The 26858-nt window shown below is 35.9% G+C and overlaps 1 protein-coding gene across 9 annotated transcripts in view; it reads right to left on the bottom strand.

The window, feature by feature from the left end:
• The window catches only part of KDM6A (lysine demethylase 6A), a 216122-nt gene that overhangs the window by 101225 nt on the left and 88039 nt on the right, over positions 1-26858 (bottom strand). For all 9 annotated transcript variants that reach the window (XM_021708037.1, XM_021708035.1, XM_008049054.1 and 6 more), the window contains exon 3: positions 22740-22789. The gene's annotated coding sequence lies outside the window, so the exon portion shown is untranslated. The remainder of the gene's footprint in view (positions 1-22739; positions 22790-26858) is intronic.

The following is a 26858-nucleotide window of genomic DNA, read 5'->3' on the forward strand; positions in this document are numbered from 1 at the left end:
AAAACCTAGAACAAGTTTTATGACAAATCATATGTCAAAACACCTAGCTATTAACACTTTTGGATTTAAACAACACTGATTCCTTAGCTACCTACTCCCTATTTTCAAAAAGGGTGAGTACCTAGGATATGTTCTATCAATAACCAAGCAAATTTTAGTAAACCTTCTCTATTTTTTTTTAAAGGTAAAGCATCCATACTGATTTCTATAAACAAATTTCTCAAAAATTCTAAATTTTAAATTATAAATTTCTCTGTTTTCTAAAACTTCAAATTTTTAAAATAATTATCAAAATGCTTCTTATACTGTCTTGTGTTGTTCCTCCAAGAAGCAGACCTTGAGACAAAGATCTTAGTCCAAGTAGTTTATTTGGGCAGTTACACTAGGAAACACCTGTTAAGGAGTGGAGACGTGAGGCAGGGAAGGAAAGGAAGCCAATAAAGGATGTATTATGGAGCTGATTATGACTGTGGGCAACTGGGACTCAATCCTTCTGGGGATCTCTGGGAGAGTGTGGGACATTTCTGTTATCTTGCTCTACATGTGAGGGAACTAGGGTACTTATCTTCTACAACTGCTGTAATTCATTGATTTGAAAAAAAACAATCAATGATGTCTAAAGTCCAAAATGTAAACAGTAGAGTGACGTTTTTCTCATGTGGTTCTTTTTAAATACTAAAATTTATTCTAGGATTATATCGTACATTTCCTTTGAACTATAAATATCTTTCTAGAAACACTAAAAAATGTTTAAGTGCGTAAGAAAATGTAATAAATATGGTAATTTAATTTTGTTAAATCCTCATCACCCCCAATTTTCTAAATGAGGAGTGTGTTCACAAATTCCCAGAGTCACAAAGGTCTCAGACAATGCCCATTTTACAAGTTCCTATTTATTTAGTTTAAAATTTACTTTGAACACTTTTTATTCAGATTCATGTATTTACTATCCTACTCCCTAAAATAATTTGAGTATTTACTAGGTGCCAGGGACAATACTCTAGGGTTGAACAAGCCAAACTGAATAAAAATACCTCCCCCTGCCCTTAATGACTATGCAGTCTAGGGAGTGGGAGAGGAGGCATGTATACAGAATGCAGTAGTAGTTAACTCAAAGTCATGACATGTTCTACCCAGAAAGTCAAGATTTGAAAGACTTTGGGGGTGGGTGATAGTGGTGTGGTGGAAGGGAGCAAGGCTTGAGTAACAACAGATAACATCTTACACCAATTTAGGCAACTGCCCAGAGAAGGTGGGGTGGAAATATGAGTTTATTCAGGGGCATTTCTGCTTTCAGGACACACCACACATTCTCCCAACTCTCTTGCTTCGTTCATACTTCATCCTTCTCCCTCTAGGAAATCTTATCCTATCCTTGTCACCCTACAAATTCTATCAATTATTCAAAATCCATTAAAATGCCATCTTTCCCATGAAGCTTTGCTTCGTATGCCACCTCAAAACAGAGGTGACCTTTCCAACCTCTAAATCTGTCTTAGTGTAACGTCTCTATCATCTGACATTATTATGTAATATAAGAACTTAGTTTTATGCAAAATACTAACAGAATCTCTTTTAAAAGGCTCTAACAACCCTATGAGGTAGTAGAGGACTTTACAGAATGAAGAAACTGTGGGTCAGAAAATAAGAAACTTGCTCAAAAAAGACAGGTACCAAGTAGCAAACATAGGAACTCCAGAGCTCCCTCTTAACCACTACGTTGTTATCTGTGCATTGAATAAACTCCATCCCATTAAACAAAAATGCCACAAAGGAAGAAGCATTTGCCTGTCTTCCCTGTTAGCACCTAATACAGTGTGTGCTCCCATATAGCAGATACCCAACGTTTATTAAATCAAATCGCCTAGTATGAGGGGACTTTAAGAAGTTCATGGAGAAAAATGAAATTAAAGATAAAAATTATAAACCTTATTTCTCAACATAAGTTCCAGCAAGATCAAGACACTTTTGTAAGCAATGATACCAGTCACTTACTCCTTCCCTAAAGAATTGAAGGTCCTGGGAATTTTAACCATATAAATATGGTTTTTTTAACATTATTAACTAAAGAAAAAAAGGGTGACCTTTAAAATTTTTTTTTAAGATTAGGAAACAAAAAGAAATCAGAAGAAGCCAAATCAGGACTGTAAGGTGGAATGCCTAAAGATTTCAACATCAAAGATCTCATAAAATTGCCCTTATTTTTGATGAGAGAAATGAGCAGGAACACTGCCCGGTGAAGCTTTCCCGGTTGTTTTTCTGCTAGTGCTTTGGCTAACTTTCTCAAAAGACTCTGACAATGAGCAGATGTTATTATCATTCTTTGGCGCTCCAGAATGTCAACAAGCTAGATGCCTTGAGCAGCCCAAAAAACTGTTGCCATGATCTTTCCTCTTGACCAGTCCAATTTTGCTGTGATTGGACCACTTCCACCTCTTGGTGGCCACTGCTTTGACTGTGCTTTATCTTCAGGATCATACTGGTGAAGCCATGCTTCAACTCCTGTTACAATTCTGTAAGAAAAGTTGCAGGATCTTGAACCCAGTTGTTTAAAATTTCCATTGAAAGAGCTGCTTTTGTCCGCAGCTGATCTGGGTGCAGCAGTTTTGGTAGCCACAGAGTGAAAATTTTGCTCAACTTTAATTTGCCAGTCAAAATTGCGTAAGATGAACCAACTGAGATGCCTATGGTGTTTGACTATTATTTTTCCCACTAATCATCAGTCCTCTTCAATTAGGATACAAACAAGATGAAGTTTTTCCTTGAAAATTGATATGGATCGTTATCCATTTATAAAATGATTTCTCTGAGGCATTAATTGTCCCTATAAATGTATCCTAAACCATCAATAATTTCATTATTCTTCCACCCAAGCTTCATCACAAATTTGATGTTTGATCTTGCTTCAATTTTAGAATTCATGTTCCTCTGAGGAGCTCTTTTTAAACTGGTCATATTCTTCTTAGTGCCTCAAACTAGATCCTGTTCAGACATGTTATAATAAGTTAGTACAAGTTTATTTTGGTGCAAAAGAATTTTGAAATCAATGGATAGTTTCCTCATAATATGCATTTTCCATGAACTCTTTGAAAACCCCTTGTATTTAAGTCCAATATTTAAGCCTTTGTGCTCAGTTCCAATGGTGACACATAATTAGTATAAGGTACTGTTCCCTTATCTATTTACTAGGTGTTAAATCTCATTTTTCCAAAAAAGCAAACAAAGTGATTCAAACATGCACTGAGCACCTATTATTAGTCGTAGCAAAGTTATAGGAACTGGGAAGATAGTAATGACAGGGTTCAGGACACATTACTTCCAAATATGCCATCTTGGCATAACTGAATATTTAAGCTAAAGGAATTTGAGAAATGGTATGGGCAGGAAGGATTTTCTGACTTCCCCCCACCCTTCTTCCCCAAAGCAGGTCATAAGACCCTCATGTGAGAGGGCCCTCCCTATACCTATATCTCCAAAGATGACACAGAAGAGAATCTGAATAAACAGGCCATGTTAAGTTTCCCCCAATTTTTTCATTTTTATCCTATATCACAAAGTCCTTCCACAACTCTCCAGTCTTCATAAAACCAAGCATAAAAACTAGGTTCACTGTTTCTTCAGGTCTTCATGTCCTAGAAAATGCCTGTGTCACATAAAATTTATATTAAATTAATTTGTTTATTCCTTGTCAATCTGTCTTTTACTACAGGGGTCCTGGCCAATGAACTAAGATGAGTAGAAGGAAAACATACACTTTTTTTCTGCCCTACACTAGTTAACAAAACAGACACAAATCCTTATCTCAATGAGCTTACAATCTAATGGCAAAAAATTATGAAGTTAAGTATGCAACAGTACACTTCAAGCATTAATGAAGTATAATAGGGACAAGGAAAAGAGGAACTGCAGTACTTGGGTACTATATCTCAAGGATGACTGGGAAAGACAGAGAAATAAGACATCTAAACTAGGGGTTCTAAGGAAAGAATGACTTAGGGGTGTTAACTGCTAGATGGCCTGAAATACATGTATCCCCTCCAAAAACAGATATAACGTCTCACCAAGATTACTAATAGTATCCCATTGAGAAACATGATCTAGGCAAAAGGATGACCTGAGCAAAGGCAATGATATGGAAATGAGTTTGAATTTGATGCAGTTATTTCTTTAACCTTACTGTGAGGAGTTAGGGGAGTAGCTTTCTGGAAATGCACAATGTATAAAATATATTCCTGTCTCAGTCCAAATCCTTAGAAATTTAGAGTACTTACACCAGGGGCCAGCTACTGCACAGGGGCCACATCCAGTCAGCTACCTGTTTTTGTAAATAAAGTTTTAGTGGAACATAGCCACTCCTGTCACTTGTATATTGTCTATGGCTGCTTCCAACTATAACAGTAGAGTTAAGTAGTTGCAAACAGAGACCATCCAGTTTACAAGGCCTAAAATATTTACTCTCTGGCCATTTACGAAAAGTTTGCCAACCTTTGATCACAACCCTGAATTAAGAAATCATAACTTGATGAAATTACAATCAATTTATATTGAGGGCTCTTACACTATGTCTACAGTAAAGTTATCATCAAGGACATGGTTTACTAAGTGTTCACCAATACCAGAGGCCACAATAGTGTTTTTCACTAATCCCTAACATAGCTCCAGGTTGTACAACCCCAGAGGTGAGAGGGTAACACTGCAGTCCTCTGGAGTTAAAATATGCAAGCAAGTTCTATTCTTTCCAGTCCCACAGGAAAAAGGTATAAAAAGAAAAAAAGAGAGAGCACTGCTGTTCCTTAGCTTCTCTCAGTATTCCCAGACGATTTCAAAATTGAGGTATTGAGAATTCTGCTTCTGTTTTCCTGAACATATATCTAATGTAAAAGTGGACTAGAAAACAAGAGCGATAAATTATATAAACAGTAAACTTTAGAATAACATAAGATGAAATAAAAGAAAAGTTGGCAGCCTTATATTAGACCTTCTCTGACAATTTTTTTCTCAATTGGTGATTAATTAATCTTTTTTTGTTGTTTTTTGTTTTTATTTTAAAGATGTGGGGTACAATTCAGGATTAGGTATACAAGTGGCCATCGCTGGGCCTCCTTTTGGTCTCCACTTCACCTGGTTTGAGATCAAGTACCCTTACTGATATGATGTGCCCCACCCACTGCCAATCCCTTTCATATAGTACTATGGTAAATGTTCTGGGTTCGCTTATGAGTGAGAACACATGGTACTCAGTTCTTTGTTTCTGTGATAGATCATTGAGTATAATAGACTCTAAATCCATCCAAGTTGCTGCAAAGTCCGTATGTTTGTCCTTCTTTATGGCTGTGTAAGATTCCATCATGTATATGTTCCACATTTTTTAATCCAAATTTCCACCATGGGATTTCTAGGAAAGTCATTACTTTCCTTGCATAAAAAAATGTCTCCCTTTGCTTCTTCCTTCTGCTAGTATGTCATGGTCATCAGTGTTGAGAGGACTCTATCAAATACCAAAGTGGTATGAAATTACTTTTAAACATCTGCACAATCAGCAGATGGAAAAGATTGACCCTTAGTACTGGGAAGTGAGAATTCAGCTGTCCATTAGCATTATAAACAAACAAACAAATTAATCAATCAATAATTTTAAAAGGGCAAAACTGTGGAGACAGTAAAAAGATCCGTGGTTTCCAGGTGAGGGAGGGATCAAGAGGCAGAACACAGAAGATTTTTAGGACAGTGAAAATACTCTGCATGATAGTGAGTACATGTCATTACACATTTATCTAAACCTATAGAATGTACAACACCAAGAGTGAGCCCTATGTAAACTATGCACTTTGGAAAATGAAACCATCCCCACTGTAAGACAAGAATTGAATGCCAGGTTCAAGACAGAAAGATAATTATAATTAAGCATTAATCAGGCTGTGCTTTGGCCCACCTCCTTACTGCTCACGGCACTACTTATTGCTCATTGCATCCCCATTTTTCTATAGATAGAGTTTTCTACATTGGGACCACAGACTGTTCAAGAATTGATTTGCGCTCCCACTGTTCCTACAGACAGGATCTCTGACACTGGAATCATAAGGTTTTTATTTAAGGACTGCTTCAGATGTTTTCCAGATCCCAAAATCCAGTGCAACAGTTGAAGCCAATCAGTTCAAAGAAACCCAAAGAGAGCCGGACTCGGTGGCTCAGCCTGTAATCCCGCGCCTTTGGAAGACTGAGGTGAGAATGCCTGAGCCCGCGGGTTTGAGACCTGCCTGGGCAACTTGGCGAGACTTCATCTCTACAATAAATCAAAAATGAGTCGGGTGTGGTAGCGTGCGCCTGTAGTTCCAGCTACTCGGAAGGCTGAGGCGGAAGGATCGCCAGAGCCCAGCGGTCGAGGCTGTGGTGGCCGGGAGCGGCCACTGCACTCCCATCTGGGTGACTGAGACTCCAACTCAAAAAAAATAAAATAAAATAAAATAAAATAAACCCACAGAGGAGTGGAATCAGCATAAGAATAGTTTCTTCATCTCCCCATCCCATGACTTCACTCTGCAGTCTATGACCAATTAACAATCTCCATACTCAGGCTCACTTCAAAACCCTTAAAGATTCTAGCCCCAAACTCTTCAGGGAGATGGATTTGAGGTTTCCTCCAATCTCCTCATTAGGTTACACTATGATTAAACCTCTTTCTCTGCTGCAACTCAGTGTCTTGGTGTACTACTGACTTGATGTGTGCATCAGGAAATGAACTTATTACAGTAATAATAATATGCCAATGTAGATTCATTGATTGTAATAAATGTACCACTCTGGTGGAGGATGCTGATAATGGAGGAGAATGGGCATCTGTGGGGGAAGGGATTACATGAGAAATCTCTGTACCTTTTTTTCAATTTTGCTCTAAAAAAAAAAAAAAAAGATCTTCCATACTTTCCCACTGAAGCCCTAAACCACCATCATCATCCCTTTGTTGATATATAAACCTTTATCTCTGGTTACTCAGAGTTACTCATCAAAACAACTCTCAAGTACTAGATAAATAAACTTGTCTTTTCTCCTGTTAACCCATTTATTGTCAGTTAATTTGCAGACCACCAACCACTAGGCCCAAGTTGGAAGAGGAAAAAGTATTCCACAAGCAGCAACCTTGTGTAAAACTCAGATTGGGAAAGTAGTAGTCATGAACATATCACGATTTTAAAGGAAGCAAGCTTTAAAGACCTCAGTAGAGTACCAATAAGTTCAAGATCAGAACACTGTCCTACCTCCCCCACAACTATTTTCTATTTACAATGATTTGGGTTTTTTTTAAGAAAAGTTTAAAGTAATTATCCTAGAACCACGCAGCTGTAAGCAGTACCAGTGAGAAGACAATTGTTTCCCAAACGGGAGGAGGGTGGGATTAACATAAGTGAATGTTAGCAAAACTATTATTAGAGGTGGGCTCAGTGGCTCAGTCTGTAATCCCAGTGCTTTGGGAGGCTGAGGTGAGTGGATTGCCTGAACCCGCGGGTTCAAGATCCGCCTGGGCAACTGGGCGAGACCTCATCTCTACAATAAATCAAAAAACTAGCCAGACGTGGTAGTGCGCGCCTGTAGTTCCAGCTACTCGGAAGGCTAAGGCGGAAGGATCGCCGGAGCCCAGCAGGTCGAGGCTGCGGTGGTCGGGAGCGGCCACTGCACTCCAGTCTGAGTGACAGAGTGAGACTCCAACTCAAAAAAAAAAAAAAAAACCATTATTAGAACTTTGAAAAGGTTTAATAGACAAGATCTAAGTCAAAAGTAATCATTTAAGACAACAGTAGTCTCCCACTCTCTTATCTGCAGTTTTGCTTTCCACAGTTTCAGTTACCCAGGGTCAACCATGGTCCAAAAATATTAAATGAAAAACTCCAGAAATAATTTATAAATTTTAAAATTGCATGCCATCTTGAGTAGTGTGATTAGAATCTCGTATGTTCTTGAGCTGTCCCACTTCATCACACATTATCCTGCCTAAAAGACAATCATTATCTTATCCAGCGTATCTGCGTTGTACCTCATATATGTTCCCCACCTACTAGTCATTTTAGTAGCCCTCTTGGTTATCAGATTAAAAATATATACACAGTAATGTATATAAGGTTCAGTATCATCTGCAGTTTCAGGCATTCACTGAGAGTCTTGGAAGATATCTCCCCATGGGTAAGGGGGACAACTGTAATTAGGTTCTAAATGATGATATGATCAGGATATTGTTATAATGCTGCCAGTTTGGGAGCAGAAGAACAATTTGATTGTAGGCACCACCAAGCACCCCATACTCCAGTAAACATCTTTGAAGACAATCATATTTTTTTGCTAGGATATTGTTAAGAAATGAAACCATGCCTAACTATTATAATAATAGCAAATGTCTTAATCTGTTTGTGCTATGACACAAAATCCACAAAGCCAGAGATACATAGTAGGGGGAAAAGTCTGCTATTAGCCCTACTGAGGACAGTGGGGCGGCAGAAATGAAGGCTATTAAGACATTCCAAATGAAGGTTATGAAGGCATAAATTTCCAAATGCTTTCTTTCTAGTTACCTTCATCTGTTACATATACTATAAATACTTGAAATTACATGAATCTTACATGGAATAAGAAAGTCTAAAGTTCTAATAGTACCACAAATTTTTAGACAGTGGTTACAATGGACCAAGCCAAAAAACATCCCATTTTTCTTCTCTCATCTCTTCTCCACCAATAAACGATATCATTCTATTCACAAAGCTCATTTCACAATCTAAAAGCCGTTAAATCTGTCCCTTCCCTATTCCTACTGTCATTCTCTAAATTATTTAGGGCCTCAACTTTATCTACTTGGCCTATTTCAACAGTTTCTTGTCTCCCAAATTCTAGCCTCTTCCTCCATTTCCCGCCTTTCAATCTGCCTTCCATACACTGCCAATGAGCTTTCCAAAACTCAAACATGAAAATGTCAAACGTGGCACTTTCTATTTTCAACTCCTCTGAAGAGTCCCTATGAACTAGCCTGAGTTATAAGGGCCTTCATTTTATGACTCTTGGTAAATTTTCCCAAATTCATAGCCACCACTTACGTCAGAACAAGTAACAGGAAGATGAATAAAATATGATCTTATACATTTCTACTGTTTTAACCATGTTTGCTTCCCCTGCCAGAAAAAGCCATTGCCATCTCTCCATCAACTCACTTCTAAGTCAGGCAAATTCCTGCTCATTCTTTAACACAACGTTCACCTCTTACATCTAGAAGTATTTATTATCTGACATATTCTCCCAAACCCAGAGGGAGTCATGGTTTCTAATACATACTTCCAAATGAATACCTATGTCTATTATAAAAATGCTCTTTATCTCCCCCACCAGAATGAGTCTATAAATGGTAGAGAATGAACCCAAGTCATGCTTTGATCTCTATGGCAAAGTAACTGGTATATTTTATTTAGGAAAGGCTTGCTGCTGAACAAACCAGTATTCTACAGTCTTTAATAATCTGACATACATTTTTCATCGAATTATCTGATACCTTGCTAATTCAATTTATACCTCATCACTCTCTTAATATAGTCTGAACTACCTTCTAGACAATTAAATAATCTTCCTACTTAGGATAATATAGCAAAAGAGGTTGGCTAAAGCTCATTATATGCATCAAGCACTGAAGCAGAAATTCTGCTTCCAAAACATATGTGTAGTATTGCATAGCGATAATGAATTCAGACTGTAGAGGTCACCGGACTTGGGTCAGAATACCATCCTTATTACTTACTAGTTATAAGACTCACAAAACAAGTTAATTGATTCCAATTTCTTTATCTTTGTAAAATGAAGAAAGCAGTGTCTCTATTTCATAGGGCTATTTTGAAAAATTAAATGAAATAATACATGCATAATACTTAAAATACTACCTGGCACTTAGGATTTTTATGACAAGGAGGCAATGCATCTGAAAACACCAAGAAAATTACCTAGCACATGGTAATTGTTCAATGGATATAACATATACCTCAACAGGTCTTAGAAGGAAAAAAGCATTATGGAGAAGACTACTCAAAACCTACACAGTACTGTAAAACCAGAGGATTTCAAAAATAGTAACTGGTACCTGACAATAGCCGGAACCACTCAAGCAGAAAGCTAAGCATGTATATAGGTTGCCACAGTTGACATTAAAAATGTATGAAACAATAAAGGAAGAATGCTGGCAATGTTCAAGTAATGAAAATGGCCAAGAGCAGTACAAGACTGGGATGCCTCTTCCTAAAAAGTCCTGGATGTAGATGGTCATCTTCAACTTTCTTAAAATCTAAACTAAAAGACTCCTGTAGCAGCCAAGCTGAGAGCTTCTTTCTCTTCCCTATTGAAATGTATATATTCCCACTACCCAGGAAAAAAATAAATGAAGTAATAAGACTTCCATATCATATAGACATAATTAATTCCTTTATTTAACAATAACATGAGCTAGTTTGTATTAATACAGACTATTTCACAACAACATGTGTAGCTTTGCTTACCATTTCTATACTAAATATTCTCATAATCAAACAATATATTTCTTAGTCTCTCTTGTAGCTACAAGTGCTCATATAACTAAGTTCTTGCCAATGAAATTTAGGAAAGTGGACCATCTCTAGATTTCCTTAAAGTTAAAACCAACTGTCTTCTGCTGCATCTTCTTCTAACCAGTTCCAAGGCATCTTGCTGGGGGGTGGGGGGAAAGAGAAGAAAGAACTGGGTCCTTAAATAGCATCATAGAACAAAGCTGCCTTACCATCACTAGAATTTTTACCTGTAGACTATTAGAGATATTAAACAGTCTCTCATTTAAGCTACAGTTTAAGTCTCTGTAATATGTGGATCATCCCACATAAACTATCATGTCTTCAAGTATAATTGCTGGAAATAGAATTTCTAGGTCAAATAGTATAAATGTTTCAGGGTTATGATGTATATTGCCTAATGTTAGCCCAAAACTTCTTTCTTGGTGTTGTCAAACCACAAATCACTTCAACACAAATGATTCTAGTTAAAGCAAAGACAAAGTATTTTTTTTTAAATGTCCCAACAGCTGTATTTATATTTCCTTAAATTATGGTACAATAACTAAAAGACTCTAGTATATTTCATTTCCAAAACTATTCCCAGTGGCAAATAAAATATATTGGAAAACACTCCTAATACAAAACAATTAGATAAAACATTTTAAACCTATTTTTATAAATGAATAGCTAAGCTGGCAACAGAAGGAAAACTGCCAAAAACTTGGGAGAACTACAGAAAGGTAACCAAACACTGAAAGCCAATAAAATATCCTGAGACGTAGAGCTTTGGTTTCTTATTGATTTATTATTATTATTTTTTGAGTTGGAGTTTCACTCTGTCACCCAGACTGGAGTGTAGTGGCTGCTCCCGGCCACTGCAGCCTCAACCTGCTGGGCTCCGGCAATCCTTTTGCCTCAGCCTTCCAAGTAGCCGGAATTACAGGTGAGCGCTACCACGCCTGGCTCACTTTGATTTATTGTAGAGGTGAGGTCTTGCCAAGTTGCCCATGTGGGTCTCGAACTCACGGGCTCAGGCAAATCACTCACCTCAGCCTCCCAAAGGCACGGGATTACAGGCTGAGCCACCGAGCCCGGCTGAGCTTTGGTTTCAACAGCCATATAAAACAGGAGACAAATTAAGCACCACAGAGCTGTGGCCCCAGATTTCCCACATAAATCTGAATCTCTGGGGGTTCTTTCTTAGTAATATGATAAACTAAAAAATATTATTCCCCACAGCAAAAAACAAAAATAAGACAAAACAAAAAAGTAAAAACTTTGCCTATGTAGTAGAAAAGAAAAAGAAAAACCACACATTAAATGTAGCTGGAGAATTAATGAATTAAACTAGAGAACACTAGAAATTATCCACAATGCAGGACATAGACAAACAGAAAATATGAAAGAGAAGTTAAGAGTTGGAAAGTCTGGCCTATGTCTAAAACCAGTTGTAGGTACTGAAAACTAAAGTGGGATGAAGGCAATATTTTGAAGATGCGGTGGTTGAAAATTCTCTAGTGCTGAAGACAACAATCCTCACATGCAAAAAGATGAATAAATAAAAAGACATTCTATGCACAAAGTGAAGGTGCAGAAGACAAAGAGCAGATCTCTTAAAAGAAGTCAGGAGAATAATAACAGCTTCAAAACATTGTCAAAAGAGCTAAGAACAACACTTACAACTAACTTTTGAAAATCGTCCAGGAAAACTAGAAGTCAGTGGAAATTCAGTGTAAGAGAAAAATAAATGATATGATTTACAAACAAATTTATATTACAGAATCACAGTATTATTGAACCTAAGACCTCATCAAATTTAAGATGAAATTTATTTTATTTCCCACAAAAAAGAATAAAAAACACTTCCAATTAAGCTGTGATTACACTAGAATTAGTACTTAAAACTATTTTTTTGAAAGCACTATTAAAATTGATAAAGCTTTGACTGGAGCAAAGAATGAAACAGAAGGCACAAATAAGCATCAGAAATGAAATCAAGGACTTAAATATAAATATATGCAGCTGCAGGTGTATGTGACTATAGACAGGTATAGCAGAGACTTACATCATAAAAAAAGTAGTAATTAACTGGGAACCAATAAAACCAGCAGTATAAAAACTTCCCACCAAGGCATTTATCAATCCCAGAGAGTTTAACAGTTTCACTTTATCAAATATTCAAGAAACTGGTTTTATAAGATTATACTTAGCTATTCCAGAAAATACAGGATGAGAATATTCTAAATACACTTTATAAGATGCTTTCAATACTGATAAAAGAAGAAACAAAATTATCAATAATTACAATGGTAGGAGAGACTACATAAAAAAATCCAAAGCGGGCAACCCCCTCGGGGTCCCCTCCCACTGTGGGAGCTTTTCTGTCCTCTCAATAAATCCTGCTTAAAAAAAGAAAAATCCAGGCCGGGCTCGGTGGCTCAGCCTGTAATCCTGCGCTTTGGGAGGCCAAGGCGAGTGAATTGCCTAAGCCCATGGGTTCAAGACCCGCCTGGGCAACTTGGCGAGACCTCAACTCTACTGTAAATTAAAAAAAAAAAAAAAAACTAGCCGGGAGCGGTAGCATGCGCCTGTAGTTCTGGCTACTTGAAAGGCTGAGGCGGAAGGATCGCCGGAGTCCAGCAGGTCAAGGCTGCGGTGGCCGGGAGCGGCCACTGCACTCCAGTCTGGGTGACTCAAAAAGAAAATCCAAAGTAACACAGTCAAATTATCCAAGTTAATGAAGTTGCTTGCTGAGTTGAACGTTTAAAATGGTATGTATAATATCAATAGAAGTATAAGATATATATTTTATTTATAAGATGCACAAGAACTTTATGGGAAAACTGTAGAGTTTTATTGAGAAAAGACATTAGCCTCTTTAAGATTTGGTTTTTAAAGAAAAGTACAGAATCAATGCAATTCCAATCCATCACTAAAATTTTTTTTTTATTTATATAATTTTATGTCTCTGATTTCTAGCACTATAGTACTAGACTGGATATTGACAAATATAAGATGTCAAATGTGTGCTAACTGTTGCAAACCTATTAACGATCTGGCACTTGCCTTCCTTTTCCCTACCCAAGGCCTATAACAATAACAGTAGACTCTAAAAAACTATGGCCAGTCAAATTCTTTCTCTGAGGACTGGAAGCTAAAAATGACTTTTACATAAATAAATATCTAAGTACCTACATAATACTTTATTTGCCTCTTGGCCCACAAAACCTAAAATACTATTTTGCTCTTGAAGAAAAACATTGGGAACCTCTGCTCTGGAGATCAGGAACTTGGAAGTACCCTAAATACCCACTGTATTTCCATGTGCTGGCTCAGTTCTTTTTTTGGAATATTTTTCCAGGTTTTGAATCCTGAAAACTCGCATTAATCTTTCACTCAAATTTCATCTTCTTTGTGAAGTCTTTCCGAATCCCCACTCAGACTTTCCCAAACCCCTTACACAGACGTATACTTCTGCTTCCCTCATAGCCCTCAACACCTCCAAAATTATCACTTACCAAAAACTTATGTTTATCTCCCTCACAAAAACATGAGAGCAGGAGATACCTTATTCATCCCTATATTGCCAAAAGAGTCCTTGTCAACAAATGTAAAAGCCAGACTAGCAAAAATAGCTTAAGACAAAAAGCCAGGGAAAAGTCAGAAGATGAGGACAGATTGCACTAGTTTATCCACCAGCTATTTGTGTTGACTTGGGGACGTCCGTAACCACCTGAATGCAGGATGCAAGATGGCTAGTTCATAAAATAAAAGGATTAGAAAAGTTCTAGGATGTGTTCTGCTTCTGAAATTGTAAAATTTAAAAATAATTAACACTTATTTCCCCAATATACTGCTTTTTAACTTTTTCTACATATTCTTGAAAAGGTCTCATTCTCCTGGTCTCCTTTGCCTTTCTAGGCAAAGGTTTTTTGCGTTTCCAGGTTTAGTTAAGCATTAAATTTGTTGAAATATTACAGTCTGTCTTCCCTATAAGTTCTAAATATTTTCATGTTATGAAGCACTTCAAGACTGATATATTTAAATACTAAATATATTTCTAAGTTCAAAACACAAATTGGAATTAGAACCTTGAATTTTCCCATTATAGTAATTATCTCGTCAACATCTCTTTCCTACCTGACATTAACCCATAATCCCACATCAGTGCAACATTAATGAAAAAATAAAACCAAACAGAAGAAAATCTCACTAATCAGGCCCAATTAGGAAAAAAAACAGCACAAATTTCAGAACTGGTAAGAAATACATTACAACCTACAAACACATGTGCTGAATGAGGCAGTAAGATAGTATTATTTAGACCTTTTGAGTGAATCTGTTTTAAAAGACAAGAATTGTTTATAATTAGCATGCCAAAAACATATGTAAATTAACCTCTACAAGCTTTGAGTTCTTGAAATACTACATGATCCTCCTTAGCAGTGATATTATAAAGTCCCTTGATATTTATAATTTAAAGATATAGGTATATATGTATTTTAATTTACTAATCAATTTCTTTCAGGCTCCCAAATTAAGTTTTAACACAACTATGTCAAAGCCATTATAAAATGGAATTTTTCTTAAGTTAATGAACTAACTGATTATTATTTTGAAAAACTGTGCCCACAAACACTTTAATCAATGTACCAAAAAAATACACATCCTGCATATCTTATAACAGACCAATTATTTCTTTTTAAACTGAAAAAGACTGTTCTCCATCCCTTTCACAACATTTAATCAATAGTTCGATTTAGATAGACACGGCTTTGACCATTTAAAACCTTTCTTTTTTAAAAATCAAGTGGAAAAAAAATAAAGGTTGATTTTATTTATTTAAAAATTCACAATTATAAATAGAAGTGTATCACTAACTGTTTAACAAATTACATAAAAGTCATCAGTAAGCACCAGCAGCACTTCTTCACTCTTCTTTTTTTTTTTGAGCTGGAGTCTCACTCTGTCACCCAGGCTGGACTTAAAATGGACTTATACTTTTTTAAAAATTTAAAATTAAATTTAAAATTTAAATTTAAAATGGTTAAAATGTTATGTATATTTTCCCACAATTAAAAAAAAAACTTTTTAAAAAAACCACTATTAGGAAAACTTGGGAAAGTAACTTTGCTGCATTAGTATTAAAATAGGAAGGGCTGAGAGGTGTTTTTGTTTTTAACAACCAAACTGTCCATCCCTAATCAACCTTCACCTTCTCACTTTGCTTTTTCTCCATCAACTACCTTGAGTGAGAGCTTCAGCACAGATAAGACTTCTGTATCATCCAGCCTTTGCTAGAATATTCCAGTGATCACAAGCTCACTACAGAGACACATGACTTCTGTTCTCCAACAGATCAAACTCTTAGTAAGTTCTTTTGTCAACCTGTTGCCCAGGCTGGAGTGCAGTGGCACGCTCAGGGCCATGGCAGCCTCGACCTGCTGGGCTTAGGTGATCCTTCAACCTCAGCCTTCCAAGTAGCTGGAACTACAGGCACGCACCACCATGCCTGGCTAATTTTTTTTATTTATTGTAGAGATGAGGTACCGCTAAGTTGCCCAGGCTGGTCTCAGGCAATCTTCTCGCCACGGCCTCCCAAAGTACTGGGATTATAGGTGTAAGCCACTGTGCCCAGCAAAAACTAAGATTTTAAAAACTAAGATCATAAGCCAGACACTAAATTCTGTGAGTAGAAAAAATCTAATAACTGAATGGAAAAAAAATCTTCATTTATCTACCTACTTCATATTACCACTGCAGAAATATAAATATGTTGCCTGGGGTATCCTACCCCAAAAGCCACAGGGAATAATATGTAACATGGAAAATGGATTATTATACTTTCTGAATTTAAAAATAATAACAATAATCTTCTAACGTCTAGATGCAAGAATTCCAGATGAAGAACTAAGGATCTGTAGTATGGGGAATCACATTATATTTTAAGATCTAACTGTATAGAATACATTTGAAGAGATGAGTAAACTAAAAATCAGGAATCCTTTATTTCTCATTCTTCAATTTATGATACAAAAACCCTAAAAACAGAAAATTATACCCCAAAATTACTGAGTCATGATAGTGATATCTGATCACCACCACAACCATAAAGCATGCTCATGGGGCAAATACTCACTGAATCACAAATAATACTACTGTTATAAAATCTGTAGCATTCATGTTTTTCACTGACAGTATCTGGCACAAGTTCTTGAACCCTGTGAGACTATCTCCTCTCACACTCAGCCTGGACCGAAAACCAAAAGGACAAGAAACTGACTGTCTATATTAACATGACTTTGCTATTCCTCTGCCTTCATTAGCATTACTTTACTTTTCCCCCAGACTACTGCACAGGCATGTGGTTTACTTGTTATTATACGAACCATCAACTCATCAATGGAACCAATCAAGACACTTTGTGGCCCTTACTCAAATTCCATGGTTTGCAGTTTCCACCAATACTGGATGGTTATATGCAGCTTTTAATCCCAAGAAGTCTACACACTGAAAGACCTACCTTAAATCAAACTTTAATTCTCAACCTTATGTTTCCCCCCACTACACGACTCCCACAAAACATTGCAGAGGCTGTTCTCCCTCACTATGATAAGCAATAAACTCAGCTTTGTATTCTTAGTATTTAGGAAGTCAGCTTTTGACAATTGGGAAGATCCCAAATTGCCTATTAAGAACCGTGTGTAATAAAAAAACTACACATAATAAATTAATCTGATGGTTAATTTATAGTCCATGTATTTAGCATTCTATAATGAACTTATATTCCCTTACTATTAGAAATAGCTTAAAATATGTTTTTTAACAACAAATTTTACAGTAAGTTTTCCTCATTATAAGTAAGATTAGAAGGGAGCTCTATTTCTGGCAATGGTAGACCAACCTATTCCAAACATAAACCTCAACCTCCTATTTTCCCCTAGTAAGCATATTTAGAAAAGCTGGACAGATTATTAGTTCAAATCTGTTTTCAGTTATCAGGCAACTGCCAGGGCATCAAGAACTTGCCGGGTTAAGGTTTGGGAGATAAGGACAGAATACAGTAAAAACAAACAAAAAACAGTGAGATACTGGCTTAAAAATAGACATGGAAATCACTGGAATATAATACAGGAACTAGAAACAGACACAATTAAATGGTCAATTGATTTTTCAAAGAACACATGGTAATTGGGTTTTGAAAATGTAGTCTTTTCAACAGATGATGCTAGAACAACTGAATAGCTATTCGGGGTGAGGGGGGTTAGGGAGGAATAAACATTGATGCTATTTCATATCACAAAAAACTTAAATGTATTGTAAGTCAAAATATAAAAGATAGACATCAAGAACTTCTAGGGGAAAAAATGAGGAAATCTCATGGAAGGGAAAGATTTAACAGAACACAAAATATACAAGTTGAAGAAGAAACAGATCAGTTAAATGGACTTCATGGAAAAGATAAACATTTGCTCTTCAAAAGACACAAATAAGAAAATGAAAAGGCAAGACACTGATTTGAAGAAAATATTTCCAAAGCCATTTATCTGACAAAGAGGATTTATCCAGAGTATGTAAAGAACACACAAAACTCAATTAAGGAAAAAAAGAAAAACAATGGGCCAAAGGTATGAACAGGTAATTGACAAAATAAGGTACAAAAAAGACCAGCAGTACATAAGACGCCTCATGACACTGGTCATCAGGAAAATGCAAAGAAAACCAAAATGAGAAATCAATACGACTAGAATGGCTGAAGTCAAAAAGACTTCATGCTAGTGAAGATATGGAGCATTTGGAAATCACATTCATTGTTGATTGGAATAACAATCACTTTGGAAAAGTTTGGCAGTGAAACCTACAACTAAAATGTAATTCAACATTCCCAAATCATAGGTAATCATACCAAGAAAAATGAAAACCTATATCCACACAAAGACAAATAATGTTCTTAGCACTTTATTCATATTAACCAAAAGCTGGAAACAATCCAAATGTCCATTTATCAACTGATAAATGGGAAAATTGTGGCATACCTGGTCTATGAACTCCTACTTAATGATTAAAAGGAACATAATACTGATATACACAACAACTTGGATGAATCTCAATAACAGAATGCCAGAGAGACGACAAAATAATACATGCTGTTTGAATTCAGTTATGAGACATTCCAGAAATGGCAAAACTAGAGGAACAGAAAGCAGATAATCTGGATTGTTTCTAGCTTTTGGTTAATATGAATAAAGAGGATTAAGGGTGGGAAAGTGGCATAAGGGAACACTTTGAGTGACGAAAATGTTCTATATCTAGATTACGGTAATGGTTGCACAACTGTATGGAGTTAACTCAGCAAACTATAGGCTTGGAGATAATGTAAATTGTATCTCAAAAAGCTGGAGGAAAAAAATTACCAGTTTTCTTGTGAATTCAGACAAGTTAATTAGAACAAGAACAATGAGAAAAGGGTGCCCTAGAACTACCATATTTTATTTTATTTGTTTTATTTCTTTTTTGAGTTCGAGTCTCACTCTGTCACCTAGAATGAAGTGCAGTGGTCGCTCCTGGCCACTGCAGCCTCGACCTGCTGGGCTCCAGCAATCCTTCTGCCTCAGCCTTCCAAGTAGCTGGAACTACAGGCGCACACTACCACACCCGGCTAATTTTAATTTATTGTAGAGATGAGGTCTCACCAAGTTGCCCAGGCGGGTCTCAAATCCGCAGGCTCAGGCAATCCACTCACCTCAGCCTCCCAAGGCGCGGGATTACAGGCCACCGAGCCCAGCTAGAACTACCATATTTTAAAACATGTTATAAAACCTCTGAAAGTAAAATAATTTTCTATTAGGTCATAAAAAAATTAAACAGAAAATGCATAATAGGCAAAATTACATATGACTATTTAGTATACAATTAAGGCAGTATCTCAAATCAGTGGAGTAAAAAATGAATTAAAATGTAAAAAAATTAAACCATTCAAGTACTAAAAGAAAACGTGAGTACACTGTCTAATACCTTGGAATGAGGAAAAAAACTATCCTATGATTCAAAATGCAAGAGCAATATAGGAGAAGACTGATGAGTTCAACTAAATAGAAATTAAAAAATGACATGGGCAAAAACAAACACACAAAAGCAAAGTAAAACAACAAATTGCAAACTGGGTAATAACGTCCGCACTAATATCACAGACAAAGGATAAATATATCTAGTACATAAAATACAGTGCATAAAACAGAAAATAAACAATGGCTGAAAACAAAAATGCGCAAAAGACATGCACAAATAAGAAATATAAGTAGTCTTTAAACTTTAATTTTCAAAAAGTCCAATCTCACTAACAATTAAGGAAATGCAAGTTGCGCATGGTGGCTCAAAGTCCATAATCCCAGATACTTGGGAAGCTGAGGAGGATCACTTGAGTCCTGGAGTTCAAGGCTGCAGAGTATGTTTACCCACTATACTCCAGCCTGGATAACAGGGAAAGACTCGGTCTATAAAAATTAATAATAAAAATAAATAATGAAATGTAAATAAAAGTTACAATAAGATACCATTTCTCACCTGTCAAATAGACAAAAAGTCTGCTGACAAATAGCTTAAGAACAAGAAGAAACAAGTACTGGCATAGATTGTTGAAAGAAATGCAAAATGGTCCAATCCCAAAGTAGCAAATACCCTTCAACCCAATGATCCCACTTTTCTAGGAGTCTATACCAAAGAATCAGTAACAAAAATATAAAGACATTTTTACTAGACTATTTACTGCCACACTCTCTGTAAAAGCAAACTTCTGAAGTATCTTGATAGAAAAAACTATAAAATAAATTTTCATGACCTTGAGTTAGGCAAAGATTTCTTAGGTACTACACCAAAAATACAAGCAATAAGAGATTAAGTTGATAAACTGGACTTCAGAAAAATTAAAACTTTTGCACTTCAAAACATCAAATCCAGAAAATGAAAAGACAAGTCACAGACTGAGAAAAATATTTGCAAATAATATATCCAATAAGAGAATGAATCTAGAATACATGAAGAACTCCTTCAGTCCAATCATTTTTAAAAGTCCAATTAAAAAATAGGCAAAGGGTCTGAACAGAAATTTCACCAGAGAAGATCCACAAGCAGCTAATAAGGTCAAAAAAGATGCTCAACAATATTAGTCATTAAGGAAATGCAAATAAAAGCCATAATCAGATAGTACTTTATACCCACTAGGTATACTCAAATACTAGTACACTAAAAAAAAAACTGATATGCTCAAAGACTAGACAATTAGAATTTTTGCAAGGATATGGAGAAATTGGAACCTTCGTACATTACTGGTAAAAATGTAAAATGGTACAGCCACACTGGGAAAAAATTTGGCAGTTCTTCAAAATGTCAAACACAGATTTACTCTATAACCCCAAAATGCCATTTCTGAGTATCTACTCAAGAGAAACGAAGATATATGTCCATACAAAAACTTGTACATAAATGTTCACATCAGCATTATTCACAATAGTCAAATAGTGGAAATAACCCAAATGCCTATGAACTGTTGAATGGATACATAAAATGTGGTATGGTATAGGCATAACAGAATACAACTGGCCCTCCATATTCATGGGTTCTGCATCTGTGGATCAAAAATAATTGGAAAAAGAAAACCATAGAAAATAACAATACAACAATGAAAAATAACACAAACTTTAAAAATACTGCATAACAACTATTTACACAACATTCACATATTATTAGGCATTGTAAGTAATCTAGAAATAATGTAAAGTATACAGGAGGATGTGCAGAGGTTATATGCAAATATTACACCATCTTTTATAAGGGATTTGAACATCCTTGGATTCTGGTATTCATGGGGGTTCCTAGAACCAATCCCCACAGATACCGAGGAATGAATGTATTATTAGGAAATAAGAAAAAATAAAGTATCCATGCTACAACATGGATGAACCTTGTAAACATACACCAAGTGAAAGAAGCCCATTACAGAAGACCACATATTATATAATTCCATTTATATGAAATATCCAGAAAAAAACAAACATACAGAGACAGAAAATAGATTAATGGTTGCCAGGTGGCTGGGAGTCGGTGTGAGGTTTCATTTGGAGGAGATAAGACTGTGTGGTGAGGGTTGCAGAACTCTGAAAATTTATTAAGAAACACTGATTTGCATAGTTAAGACAGTATATAAACACTTCCATAGAGCTTTAAAAAACAAAAATAAGTTACAGGATAGAGATCAATTCAAAACATTAAAAAAAAAAAAAAGAATTATCAAAACATACTTCTAAAACATCAACACAGCCTTCCCAAAATCTCTAGACAGGCTGTTAAAGGACTTTCCTAGACAAAGCCAGTCTGCAAAGACTGGATTAAGTATCTGCTTCTAAAACGTGTACAAATCAAAAAGAAAGATAAACTAAGCAATAGACAAATAAAGTTCACAAAAACTTCAAAATGGCAATTCAGATGAAGAAACCTCACTGGTCAGTAAACTTAAAAGTAAATGTGATATGAAAGATTAACCTACCCAGATAATTTTATGTACTGCTTAAAGAGAAGAAAGTGAATAATTCATCACTTTGCACAGCCCTCCATTTAAGTAGGTTCAGCTCTCCTCAAAGTTCCAATTGTTAACAAACTATACCAAGAAAGAGTTTATCATAATTTTCTCATTACACCTTCCAATTCAGCCTGATATATCCATCTTCAGCCTTCTTCTATTCTCAGTTACCCACTTAAGAAAAGAAAACCAAGGATTACTTATTTATTTTTTGGAGACATGGTTTCACTCTGACATCCAGCCTGGAGTGCAGGGCTCAAGTAATCCTCCTGCCTTAGGACTACAGGCATGCACCGCCACACCTGCTCATTCCAAGGAATTATTTTGCTGTTGGTTGGTTGGCTTTCCTTGATTTTAACTTATCATGCTGAGCATCATATTTGGCAAATAAAATGTATCAGAGGAATCAAATTCTTTTAATAAAATACAAGGTGGTTCATGCAAGATAGCACAAATGTTTAAAATAATACTTTTACATTCTCCCTTTCCGAAAACCTTTCCCCTAGAATCAATGTTTTTAAATAATTTAAAAAATGCAAGAGTTCAATTCATTTTGAGTATAACTGGCAATAATCTGTCCCCAAATCAAACATGAAATAAATATGCAAATGTGCACTAACCTTCCAGTAGTCAGATTGTAAACTGTAGTACCTCTGGTATGCAGATAATGCTGAAAGAAGGAAAATAAATGAGTCATAATTATGTCTCATTTTAAAATCAATAATACAAATCTTAAGAAACATTGTAACAAGCTTCCCACCATAACCATCTCCCAGTAAATTGTGATATTTCAAAGACCAAACAACTTAAAATTCTAAGCTTCCTTACTCAAGACTTTAAGAATATAAAAACATGGTCAAATCTCAGACCTGCATTTGAACAGCATCTAGGCTAACCCCTTGGATCGACTTGATCTTATTCAGAGACCAAAACTGATAGAGGATTAAGATTTTCCAAGGCTGCTCTAGAATGTGACAGATAGGTTCGCACAAGAGACCTCACTGCCAAGAAACACTAAGAACTCAACCTCCTCAGAGAGCAAGTAACTACTTCTTCCTTTCATAAAAATCAACAAAAATCCTACCCCACAATTACCTTTCTCTAACTCAATTCCAAAATAGGGTAACTCACCCCCCTAAATTCATCTTGAAGTATAAAAAACTAGTTCCTGTCCACCTAAAAATTCACCGAAGCGAGGGTAAAAAAGTAAAGTAAAAGTTACATATGTACATTAGAATTGATACAGAGCACTCTTTAAAAAAAAAAAAAAAAAGATGAGCAAGCCCCATCCCATACCAATTAAATCAAAATCTCTTAGGGCCAGAGACTAACCGCTTGTGTGTTTAAAAGATCCTCAGTTGATCCTACAAGCACAGCTAGGACTGAGCAACACCCTAAAGACAAAGGTAGTAAGATAGAAACAGAAGGATTTTTTTAAACAGTGGCAGCAGCTCGGATATGTTCTAATATGCTGGGGATGTTTACATCTGAAGCAATTTATGAACTCCAAACATTTGTATAATAGACACAAACTGCAAACATTACCTGAAATGCTTTTATAAAATTAAGCAGCAAAGGTAGTTGAGACAAAAATTCAGAGTAATGAAGAAAACTTGTTCTAACAGATAGAAGAACTGGGATAGAAAAGAACAAAACTGAAAGCTGAACATAAGACCCCAGTATATCTAAGAATTACTACAGGATACAGGTGGCATTTCTAATTAGTGGGGAATTAATAATGTAACCAGCACCCAAGTACTTGCAAATAAGCAAAAAGATTTCTAACTCACATTATGTATCAAAACAATAAAATAAATTAAGAGTTAAATACAAAAACAAGCCTATAAAACTACAAAATGAAAACATGGGAATATTTTTCTGATGATCAGTTAAAGAAGGATTTTTTTTTTTACACTTCTGATTTAAGATGTACAGGCTAAAATGAGGACTGGGGTAAAAGCTATTTGAAAAGTTGTCAGCTCCTTCAATTCTCTCACTCAACCTTGATGTTTTTAGAAAATCTGAGCAAAAGAGATATAGATTCTCCAACAAAAGATCATGCAGATCATATTCAGAGTCCCATGCACATGCTGAGAACCTCCAGTTCTCAATCTTAAAAATATGGACACTTAAAAAATTATCAGACATCTAAAGAAAATCCCTAACCAATAAGATCAAATCTAACACAAGTAGGGGGGAAATAAAAAAACACCTAAAAGAAAAAACAATAACTACGCAGGGGGACGTACTTCAAAAAATGTCTCACTAGTCTTAGTTAAGAGAAGATACTGTTTTCATTAGGGGAAGGGAAGTATGCAGAAGACCAAGGAGGATGCTTTAGAAAAAAATTAAACTCAGAGAACAAAGTATGATAGGAGAGATGTGTAATTCAATAGAAAGGTTTTTTTAAGTTGAAGAAATTTCCCAAAAAATAAACAAAAAAGACAGAAACAGAAAACTTAAAAACTGTGTCCTGGAGGTCTAACAATAATAAAGCCCCAAAAGAAAAGAATAAAAGGAAAGGAGAAAATTAGTGAAATAATTCAAAATAATTCCCAGAAAAGAAAGCTATGAGTTGCTAGTTTGAAAGAACCTATAAAAGATGTGGAACTCTAGAAATAATGCAACGGAACAATACTTTCACAATTCTGAAGGAAAATTATTTCAAACCTAGAATTGTATTTCCAGTCAAGCCATTTTAGATAGGAAGGTAGAATAAAAGTATTTTCAGATATGCAAAGTCTCAAAAGAAATTATCTCCCTTTCCTGAAGAAGATACTGATGCACAAGGTCCCCTAAAAGGAGATTATGTACCACAAAAGAAGGTATGGTTTACAGAACCAGGAGACACAACAGAGAAGAGAGGCCATGGGAATTCCCAGAATGAAGAAAAAACAAGATCCAAGGGCAGTAGATATGCCTCAAATCCAGGCATGTTGAGGCCCATCATTAAAATCCTGAGACCCTGGTAACCTTTTTTCTTATTTATTTATTTATTTTTTGAGTTGGAGTCTCACCTCTTTTCAACCCGAAGATCAAATATTCAGATAAACATGGCCCAATTCTTAACGGAGGCTGGCTTTTCTTAACCATGTTCTGATGAAATTCCTATTCTCTCCTCTAGATTCTACAAAATAGATCATGTGAAGGCTCTCATTTTATCCGTCAGAACTGTTAAGTGTTCTGCTTTGATCTACTTCTGAATAATCCACTCTCTCTTGATCATACTCCTGACAGTCTTTTAGTATCTGGTTCATATTATATGTCCTCACTATATGGGTAAGTAGTATGTTTGCCAGGATTCATGCATGCTCTATTCCACTGCTTTCCCCAAAAGGAACTCTTGTAAATTTCTGAGAAACCAGAAGCCAGACTATGACCCCAGAATCTTTTGTTTACAACATGCTATTGAGGAATACTTTTAACAGTGGCTTAAAAAAAAAAAAAAAGCAAGGGAACATCACAGTCAGACATGGGTTACACCTATGGGGAAAGGGAAGAAGATGAAATTGGAGAGAACACAGGCTGGCTGTATCAGTATTACTCTATTTCTTAACCTGCATAGTAGGTAGATGAGTGTCTTTTTTAATAGTCTTCAAACCATACACACACACACAGACACACACACACTTTTTTTGAGACAGGGTCTTGCCCTGTTGCCCAAGCTGAAGTACAGTGGCACAATCACGGCTCACTGCAGTCTTGAGCTCCTGAGCTCAAGCAATCCTTCTGCCTCAGCCTCCTGAGTAGCTGGAACTACAGGCATGTGCCACCAGGTCCAGCTAGTTTTTTGTTGTTGTCATCGTTTGTTTTTTTGGAGGGGAGGGTGGGAGTAGAAACAGGGTCTTACTGTGTTACTGAGACTGGTCTTGAACTCCTGGTCTCAAGCGATCCTCCTGCCTCAAGTCTCCCAAAGTACTGGGAATACAGGTGTGGGCCACCACGCCTGCCCTAAACTATACACATATTTTTAGATACCCTCCTTATGTATTATACTCTGCTTGATTTAAAGGGAAAAAAGTATTCAGAACTGGAAACCAGCAAAAAAATTTTTGAAGCACGTTGCATGCTAACATTCACTAGTGACCAAGTTTCTTCGACAAAACAGTAAAGAAAATATTATCTCCTGATTATATATGAGATACTGAATAAAAGAACACTAATCAAAAATGGAAATCTACATTTTTCTAAAACTCCACATGAAATGTTCTCATATTGTTTGGTAAACAGCCAAATATGTTTTGGTAAATTGTTTGGTAAACAGCCCAAATATTATGAATACAGTATAGAGAGCATTCTAAATATATTCAAATTACAGAATAATTGCCCAAAAACATCGTCACATATCTGAACAAGTTAACTTTTACATTTCAATGTTCCTTTTTCTTTTTTTTTTTTTGGCATAAAGATGATGTCAACCAATCCATCACTGGTAGAGAACATTAGACCGCTGAGTAACAATTGTAGTGAAGAGTTGTTTTAAGTTATCTCCCATTTCTTAATTCTTCATGAATTGAGTATAGCTAGCTCATAAAAGTCATTAATCAATGGCCTTTTAAAGAGAAAAGCAAACCAAATTATCAAAATACCTATAATAGAATAGTCAAATAAGAGTTTATGTGGTGAATGGCATGACTGACATTCTCACATCCATTTCTAACTCCACTCCCAATTCCCATTATTCATTTGAAAGATTGTCAGCTTCCTGGCAATCTCAGTGATTGTTTTAGTCTAGAAAT

The sequence above is a fragment of the Carlito syrichta genome, unplaced genomic scaffold (assembly GCF_000164805.1).
Source record: "Carlito syrichta isolate Samal-C Ts95f unplaced genomic scaffold, Tarsius_syrichta-2.0.1 Scaffold130467, whole genome shotgun sequence".
Lineage (NCBI taxonomy): Eukaryota > Metazoa > Chordata > Mammalia > Primates > Tarsiidae > Carlito > Carlito syrichta.